This window comes from Callospermophilus lateralis, chromosome 1 (assembly GCF_048772815.1).
Source record: "Callospermophilus lateralis isolate mCalLat2 chromosome 1, mCalLat2.hap1, whole genome shotgun sequence".
Classification (NCBI taxonomy): Eukaryota; Metazoa; Chordata; class Mammalia; order Rodentia; family Sciuridae; genus Callospermophilus; species Callospermophilus lateralis.
The window spans coordinates 77,245,088-77,254,380 of NC_135305.1; positions in this window are offsets into that span (position 1 = coordinate 77,245,088).

Consider the following 9,293-nt stretch of genomic DNA (forward strand, 5'->3'; position numbering starts at 1 on the left):
TTCTTCCCCATTTAGAATGAGAATGGTTACTGTGTACCATTTTATCTTGGAAGTGTTTTGATTTTTTTTTTTTTTAAGAGGGGCTTACCATTGAGTTTACCTTGACTCTCATAGGAGACTTTGGACTTTTGAGCAAATGTTTGAATTGCTAAGACATTAGGGAATTTTAGAGATGGAGAATAATAATTGGGAACCATGTGTGGAATGTTTTGGATCTTAAAATGTCACCCAAAGGTTCATCTGTTGAAGTCTTGGTCTATAGCTGATGGTTCTATTAGAAGTGGTGGACCATTTAGGAGGTGGAGCCTAGTAGAAGTGGGGTCATTAGGGGCATACCAAGAAAGACTACTGGTATCCCAGATCGTTCCTTTTTTCATTTTCTGGCTACCATAGGTAAGTAGCTTTGCTCTACTATGCTGTCTACTATGATATCCAGCTTCAACACAGACCACAAAACAACGGAGTCAAAATAAAGTATATCCTCCCTCTATTGTCCCAAGTATTCTGTCAATGACAGGACAGGCTTTACATGTAGTAGATATCTGGCTAGCAGCTAGTCTCTCAAACTCTATCTTTCTAGAGCTATATCATCAGTTATCTACTCACAGAAGACTCTCTCTTTACAAAGTCCTAGTTTTACTTGGTAATAATTTTTACTTATACCAGAATCTGGCTTGCTATTTTTCTGACATTATTTCCACTGTGAATTTAGAGCTAGTTTCCAATATAATAAGCTATTTTAGGATTTTTTACAGATTTCAAGTTTCTTGAAAAGAGATTATGATTATTAACAGTTTGGGTCATTGTCCATTCTGACCAAACCAATGGCTAAAAAATGTAGTTGTATGATACAAGAGTTGCCCTTACTAGACTGTGAGCCAGGTTAAAGGTGCTATGGTTTGGATGTGGTTTCTCTTCATAAAAGTTAATGTGTTGGAGAGTTGATCTCCAGTATGGCAATGTGAGAAGTGATAGAATCTTTAAGAGGTAGGGCCTAATAAAACATCCTGAAAGGGGGTTGCTGCCTTGAAAGAGAATGCTGGTCACCTGGAGTAAGTTCTTATAAAAAAAAAAAAAAAAGTTAAGAATGAGTCTAAACCCTGACTGCTCTCTGGCTTCTGGTTAGCAATATGATTTCTTCCTCTTGCATGCACTTCCAGTGTAGTGCCATCCACCATTAGATCCTGTCAGAGGCTGAAGCAATGGGGCTACCTGATTCAGGACTCTCGGTCTCCAAAACTGTGAGCTAAGTAAACCTCTTTCCTCAGACTAGCCAGCCTCAGGTATATTATAGCAATGAAAAACTGTCTGAGACAGATGATATAAACGAGAAGAGCGGCCTATCATTTCTAGTTATAACTGAAGTATATTTTTCTTACCACTTATCTGTGTAGACTTTAAATCACATACTTACTACCATATGCAACTAAGTCAGATAACCATATGTATTAGTAAAGTATCAAACTAGTTATCTTTATAAATTTGAGTAATATATGTCTAAATATACGAAGAGAGCACACCTGGAATCAATAATTTAAATGTACTTGAAGATAAAATAACCTAAAATTAACATCTGGAAGCTACTATATCATCTGTCAAACATGAATGTTATTTGATCTAATTATGGCATACACAATCAAAAATCCATAAATATACTTTATAAAAACTTATAAGACAGAACTGCTGGATCACAAATTGATATTTTCTATCTTCAGAGTAAGTTCCACCAGCCCACCATTTGGTTTTCATAGGCAAGCCAAGGTCATGAGGTTAAACCACGCATCCTGTAGTCCCATCTTCAGTAAGGTGTTAGTTAATGTGTTTACACAATTTTAAAAGCCTAACTTTTGCTTAATGCTTTTTTCAGAACTTCATTTGCATTCCTATATTATATAGTATGTGTTCACAAGGAAAAAAAAGGTAAAGTAAGAAACATTTCACATGCAAACTAAAAAAATTTTTTTAAATGTTTTTTGAAGTTGTCAGTTATCCTTGATATAATTGGCATAAGTCAAATTACTAGGCAAACCCATTAATTCCATGAAAGTAATTACTTCAGATTATTGGTAAAACCATTTTAAAGTTAGACATAAAATGATAGTAACTTTCTCTAAAGTCATTGTGTCCCATCTTTACCTTTATCAGTTAGCTCCAGCTACAAAATTATCCTTGCAGACAACATTCTGAAATCCAGACTCCTCCTCCCACCCTCACCCTGAAATTCCCGCCCTTTAGCGTCCATCTTTCAAGGGTCTCCTCTAATTTCATTTTCTAGGGAGAACTTTTTTCACTGTCCTTTTAAAAATTGCAATAGTGAGTTACCTTGTCATACTGACATGCACTCAGTCTTATTTTTCTCCATAACACTTATCATCATCTAGCATACTATTTTTTTAAATTTATTTTTCCTGCCACTAAAATATATCCTCTGCTGATAGGTAATTTTGTTTTGATTTTTCCTCTATAAAATTCTAGTACCCAATTTGAAGTTTGACAATAATACATAAACCAATAAATAATAGTCTCATGAATGAAGATCTCTAGAGAAAAAATAAAATTCTAAGGACAACAAAGCAAAGTGCTTTTTAATGTGAGAGTACATTCACATTCTACTTACAAAATTACTTACGGCCACCAGAGACAGCAAAATTTAGGTCTTATTTTAAATCATGTGATATCAATAGGTTATATAGACTAAATACAAAATTAAAAGAATTCTAGATAAAAAAATTCATGATATGGTAAATTAAATGCAAGTCTTTCAATTTTATTGGTATTATAAAGATGTCTAAAAGAAAAATTGTTAGAGACCTGATTTGTAGAAGTCACTTGTATGATTTGTTTTGGTACATAAACTCTATTTGTGGAAAAAAAAAAATTCAGACTTCACTTTGGAATGTAGTACCTCAGGTTTTTTTCTGTAAATCCTGAGTGATGTTCTTACAACTATTAGGATATATTGAAAATATGTACATAGAAAATACATGTTAAAATGTTACATCTCATTTATAATCACTTTTAAGGGGATGGAGTCAAAAATAAAATTGGGAATAGCCTTTCCTTCCTTTGTCCCTCCCTCCTCCTGTCATCTGTAGCCCTAATTGGCCTCTGAAGTATTCATGTTAGAGACCAAGAAGTTTTCACAATTTGAATGTGTTGCCAGTACAAGTTTATTCATATTTTTAAATAAGTTAAATTCAAATTCAGAAGCAATTAACAGAGGCCACATGGACGCTATGAGCACATAATATGTCTCTGTCATACGTGAATTGGTAAAATATACATATAGGTGCTCCAATATTTGGCTGGGTGCAAACAATGCCTCTCTCGGCTTTTCCTTAATCTGCTGGCATTTTGGCAGCATAGCTTATTTTTCTTGCATGGAATAACAAACACTGCACTGGCCAGGGAAGCTATAGTCTTTGTGTTAATTCAAACAATTGAATAGGAGGAAGGAAATTCTGCTGCCCCAGGGCTAATGAATGATGTAAAAACTAAATAGTTTCCTTCCCAGTTTTTAAAAATTGATTTTTGAAAGGAGAAAATTGATTAGCCAAACATTTCAGACAATAAAATAAAAATTTCTAGTATCAGAACTAGTAGATAATTTTATAAATGCTTCTCCAAATCTCTACCACCTAGGACCCCTTGTGGAAACCTAGGCATATTACCTCTGGATTATAAAAAACACAGCATACATCTTCTCCAAGTTCATGTTCCCCACCTGACCAAAACATTAGCAATCTCTTGCAATTTGCTAATAGATTCAGACACTATTACACACCTCATAATAATCCTCCATTCACAACAATGTAGATACTCCTATTTTTTACACTAAAGGATGTAACTTGGTAAGAATTTTATGAGGAAAAATTCAAAGAAAACAAAAAGTTTACTAGGATGACAATATTATGTTCGTCAGGTACCTGGAGTACAAGTCACCTTTCTAAGTGTATTAGGTAAAAAAGGATCCCTCCTTTTGTTGAACATTTCTCTTAACTCCTCCTTCAAAAATCCAGGTGTTAGGCAGTCATGTTAGTAATACCATGGGTAGATACTATTCCCAAACTATCCCAGATTTTTTGAGAATTTTCAATTGAGATGGAGAACCAAAGAATCGGTCTCCATGGAGCACTGCAAGGAATGCCTATGGGTGATTGAGAAGCTCTTACTGCTTTCCAGTAACTTCTCATCTTAGAAGTTATAATCTTAGAAGTCACAATCTTGTCCCAGAATTTCTATGACACACCAAAATTTTTATAACAACTCTCATGTCCATGCTTGCTTGAATGCTTGTTTGAGTTCCAATAGGTTTTATTTGTTGTGAAAAATTCTAAATCAAAATGTGAGATTATGGAGAAAGGGCTAACTGTATGTTTTGTATATGTGTGTGAAATTCTTGTTTGCTCCAACAGAGACTGTCCAGGTGGAAATGTTAATTTGATGGAACAAGCAAATTTGGCTCTGGAAAAAAAAAAAAAGCAAAACAAAATGTTATATATTATTGGCAAGTATCTTAAGAGTGTGATTAGAGCTCTTTTCTAATCATGGAATCTAAGGGTGGTTTACTCAGACCCTTTGCCTTCATTTCAAAGGGAACAGGGCAAATAGTCCATCCACTTAACTCTTGGACTAAAGGAGTATACATAGTTCTACGATGTCCTTTGTAATAATTCAGCCTTAAAGTGGCTATAAGAAGAATTGGCGCATTTATACTTTCACTTATTCAACAAATAGATATTCAGTGCTTACTATATTACCAGCAGTCTCCCAGTTCTGGGATTCAGAGGCATTATTAATACCTCTCCTGTTCTCATGGAGGGAGTTACATGGTTTCTTCTCTCATAAAGGTGAGGAAAGGATTTTTTTGGTTTCTGACCCACTGAAATCAAGATGGTTCAGGCTTCAAATTGATCACAAAAATTCAAAAAATACTATTATTATCAGTTAACTTCAATTTTTTTTCTGGCTCTTTTGTCCTCTATTTTCCTGATTCTTAACAGGCTTATTCCATATGAAAGCCCAAACAGTTATTACCATCATATCTAGATCCTATTAGCAGTTAGAAGTCTGATAGTGTAAGGGTTCGGCAAAGCGTCGGAGGGAGAGACCACAAGAGACTGGCTTCATGCAATTGGCAGAAGGGGTTTTATTGATTCAGCATGCTGAGGCTCTAGGCTCACTCAGGAAGATAGAGCAGCCCAGAGCCCAGAGCAGAGGTCAAGCAGTGCTTAAGTACACTTTTTGGAGGGGGTGGGGGCTTTGCATACATCAGAACAAATCATCATGAGGCGCGGGAAAATTGAACAACAATTCTGAGACATGATTAGTGCATTCATTGGCGGGAACAGTCTGGGCAGGGGTGATTGGCCACTTCTAAGCGGGGTACACATTTAAACTGATTGGTTTTGGGGCTTGGATGCCTACGTGCCGGGCTACTCAGAGTCCCAAGTTATTAGACAACCAGAGGAGTCAGTGAGAACATTTACTGGGCAGTTCGGGTATTGTCCTAACAGCTACAGGGATTACAGGTTTTGCGGGTAGCAGAGGAACTTAACAATACTTGGTCTTTTACTTTTTAACCCAAGCCCTGCAGTTTAGAAACTTTACAATGCCCGGTCTTTTACACTTTAACTCAGGCTCTGCGGCTTAGAATCAGCTTAAAAATTTCACCTTTACAATAGGTCCTCTAAGAAACATAATTAAACATGCAAGGATTTTATTAGCCAAAATATCTATGACAGAAAATTTGAAGGGACCTAGAAGGTAAGTTTTCAGGCTATAGTCTAGGTGTGATCCACAAGGAAATACAGAAGGAAAAGGTTAGGAGGAAGCATTCTAGGTTGCTGTGTAATGTACAGGTTTGGGTCAGGGCCATGGGCATTCCTCAATTCAAGCTGGTCATCAGAGTCCTGTGACTCCCAGGAATGGGTATGCCTGATGTCTGTGGTACATGCTAACATTGGCTAGAGCAACAGTAGGAAGCATAGTGCTGATGCAAATGCAGGATGAATGTCTGAGTGTAGCAGCACGGGTCCAAAGCTAATTAAGCTTCTTGTTTTGAAATTCTATGAGGTCCATTCTCATGGCAGTTGAATGATTCATAAGTATATAATCTACTTACAGTGTCAACATTATTACTGTTTTACTGCTAGCTATTTAATGACTGGGTTATTTCAATATTCATGATTTCAAGGGATGGGGGGGATCACATGGCACTCCAAGGGGTCCAAGTATTTCACAGTCTCATATGGAATGTATGTAGTAGAAGAGAGTTAATTTCTAAAAAAAGGTGTTAGAAAAATTAACATATATCCACTAGTTTGTGTACAAACATATAAATGCTTGTATGTTTATATGTAGTACAAGTTTATTTCAATGTACACACATTTTAAAATAAGAAAAAACTAAGCAACTTGAAGCTGTACAATAAGCCCATAAAATAAAAATTAGTGAAATTTCATATTAAAGTTGAAAACAGTTCCATATTAGTATACACTAAAGTAATAATCTATAGAGGTATATGTATGAATTAGAGGATGATAACTTTTGAGATGAGGTGATGATGTAGGAAGACAACAGTCTAAGTCTCTTGCATTTCTGCACATCTTGTGAACAGAGGCAAATTACAACTTTAGTTCTTACTAATCTTTCAAAGATAGTCTTGGAAAATAAAAATAGTCCCCTCCCTGCAAAGCAGAGGCATACAAATCAGGTTTGTTTATTGTCCAGTATAATGGGTAACATTGTTTCTCTGGGGCAAAGTTTGGGTAGGTATGGTAGCAGTCTGTTAAAAATGATTGGGGTTTGGATACGTGTCCCCCAAAGGCCTATATACCAGCCTTTAACTAGACGGATCCTAGTGGAAAAAAATTAGGTCACAGAGGTTCATTGCCGCAGTCTGGCTGGGCACAAAATAACCGAGCCACCACACAAGCCTTGTAGATTCAAACAGCAACTCTTTATTCTCAAACTCTCACCGACACTCTACACGCACTTTCTGGGAAATACACTCCCTCCATCGGGCTCTGTGTACCAATTCTCTCAGAACACCCCCTCCCCCTAGAACTCAACGGGAACTCCAAAGGAGTGGGCGCCTGAGGCAGCAGGATACACCGCCCTAATCCCGGAGCCACCCTATTCCCAGTAGGATCCACCCTAAACCCAGAGCCACCATAATCCCTGAGCAGGGTCACCTTTCAAATCAAAATGCCATGCGTCATTCCTACTTGGCTATGGCTCTCAGCAGTTCATGCCCTTGAGGGGGATAGTGGGACCATGGCTTCTTCCTCTTTCACTTCCCAGGTGCCACAAAGTGAGCAGCTTCCTCCTCTCTGCACTCCACCATGATGTATTGGCTCACAACAAGCCCAAAAGTAACGGACTGACCAACCATGGTCTAAAATCTCTAAGCCTAAGAGAAAGCCTCCTTAAGCACTGGCTTCTCCGCTGTGACAAAATCTCCCTTCATGCATGGCATCTACCTTGGGGCCTCTACTCTATCCCTATAGGACTTGAGGGTCAAGAACTACTAGCAAAAACAAGAAGCACATGATGATTGATGTAAAGATAATCCAAGTTGCCTGTACCTAGGAGACTAACCTGTTTGCTTAAAAGTATGGTAAATAATCTCATTCTTCAGTTTTTAATACATGCACAGTAAGTGAAATGAGATTTCAAGTACATAAAATAATGCCTACAACAGTCAGCAGTATCAATGACACTCAGGATTTTGTAACTCAAAGAAACTTTTAGATCATCTAGATCCTAATTCAGGTTTCATTTTTACAAGTAAATAAACAGAGCCTAGAGAGGTAAGTAAAATTGCTCAAATTAAATCTACTTCATGAAGGGGCGGCTAAATCAATGTCATTTAACATGTAAAGTTTAAACGTAATGAATAAAAATCTGGGTATGAAAAAAAATGTGGCTATGAGTATCTGAGAACACTGAGCACTGAAATATTTTTGTTTAATTATAGTTGGTATTCTTTCAGGCTCCTTTATACATATTCATAAATAAACTTATACCAAATATGGTGCTTTCGATACCTTATGTTTTACTGGTGGCCTGGTCTACAGACAACCAAACCTGAAAGACATTAGACTGTAACAAAATATGGTGGGATGTAGAATTAACAGGAACTTCTTTTATGTACTGGGCACATTTATTTAAATCTTTCTTTTCTTACTCATAATCTCATAAATTGCTATGTCACTTTATATTTACTGTTACATTTTCATTTTAAATTCTAAATTATGATCTCTGATGGATCCTTTACCTTCTATTTACAGCTGTTTATTAAGACAAAAAAATGTAAGGTAGTTCATCTGTCCCACTTTTTCCTTGAATCAGTAAGTACTGGAGCATTTTCTAATTATATCCATTGAATGTGGAACTAATTACGTACAACTATACTGACTGTAGCTTATTTGCTATTGAAATCCTGGTTGCATATTTATGTTTGTTGATTCTGCTTCTATTCTTAATTACTCTAATTTTATAACTTACTACATTTTTGCCTTACTAAAAATGTTCAAATACATTCAAATAATCAAATGAATGCGAATAAGTGGGAACAGGTTTAGCATCTGAGAAAAGGCAACTGGCTTTAAGATAATGCAGTGTATCAAATATTTACTTGAAAGAAGTAGAAGACAAAACAATACCATGAAGTTATATATTACTGCCAAGGCAAAGGTTTGGGAAAGAAAATAGTATAGACCAAACACTTTACCATCTTTGTTTTACATAAAGGGAGTCTATGATATACTGAGTTAAACATCTGTTTAACTTTCTATGAATCATTTAGATGCAGAATTATGTATTTTTCATTTTTGTTGCTACTCCTACTGCATGGTATATAAAATCTATTTTTCAACAGTGCTTTGTATATTTTTAAAAGATTCTTTTTAAGCACTTAAAACATAAAAGAATAAAGAAAAAGAAACCATGTACTGGCCCTAAAGAAAAATCTTAATTTCTAAAAGAAATAAGAGCTTACCTTTGAAAGCTACATTGCACAAGACAACTAGAAACAAAAGATAGCAATAAAAATAGCAGGACTTCTTACAAGAATGTACCCTTCAAAATTAATCTTCCATGATATAATAATTCTCAGGTGAAATTTCAGAGTATCTAGACATTTAGAAACAATAATATTACTACAGTATTATTTAGAAACATTTTAAAGTCAAATCCTTCTATTACTAAAATAAGAAAGATTGAAACTGAATGAGAACTAAGAATTCAGCTTAAGCTAATGTGGCAAGGAGACAAACAAAATATAGGAT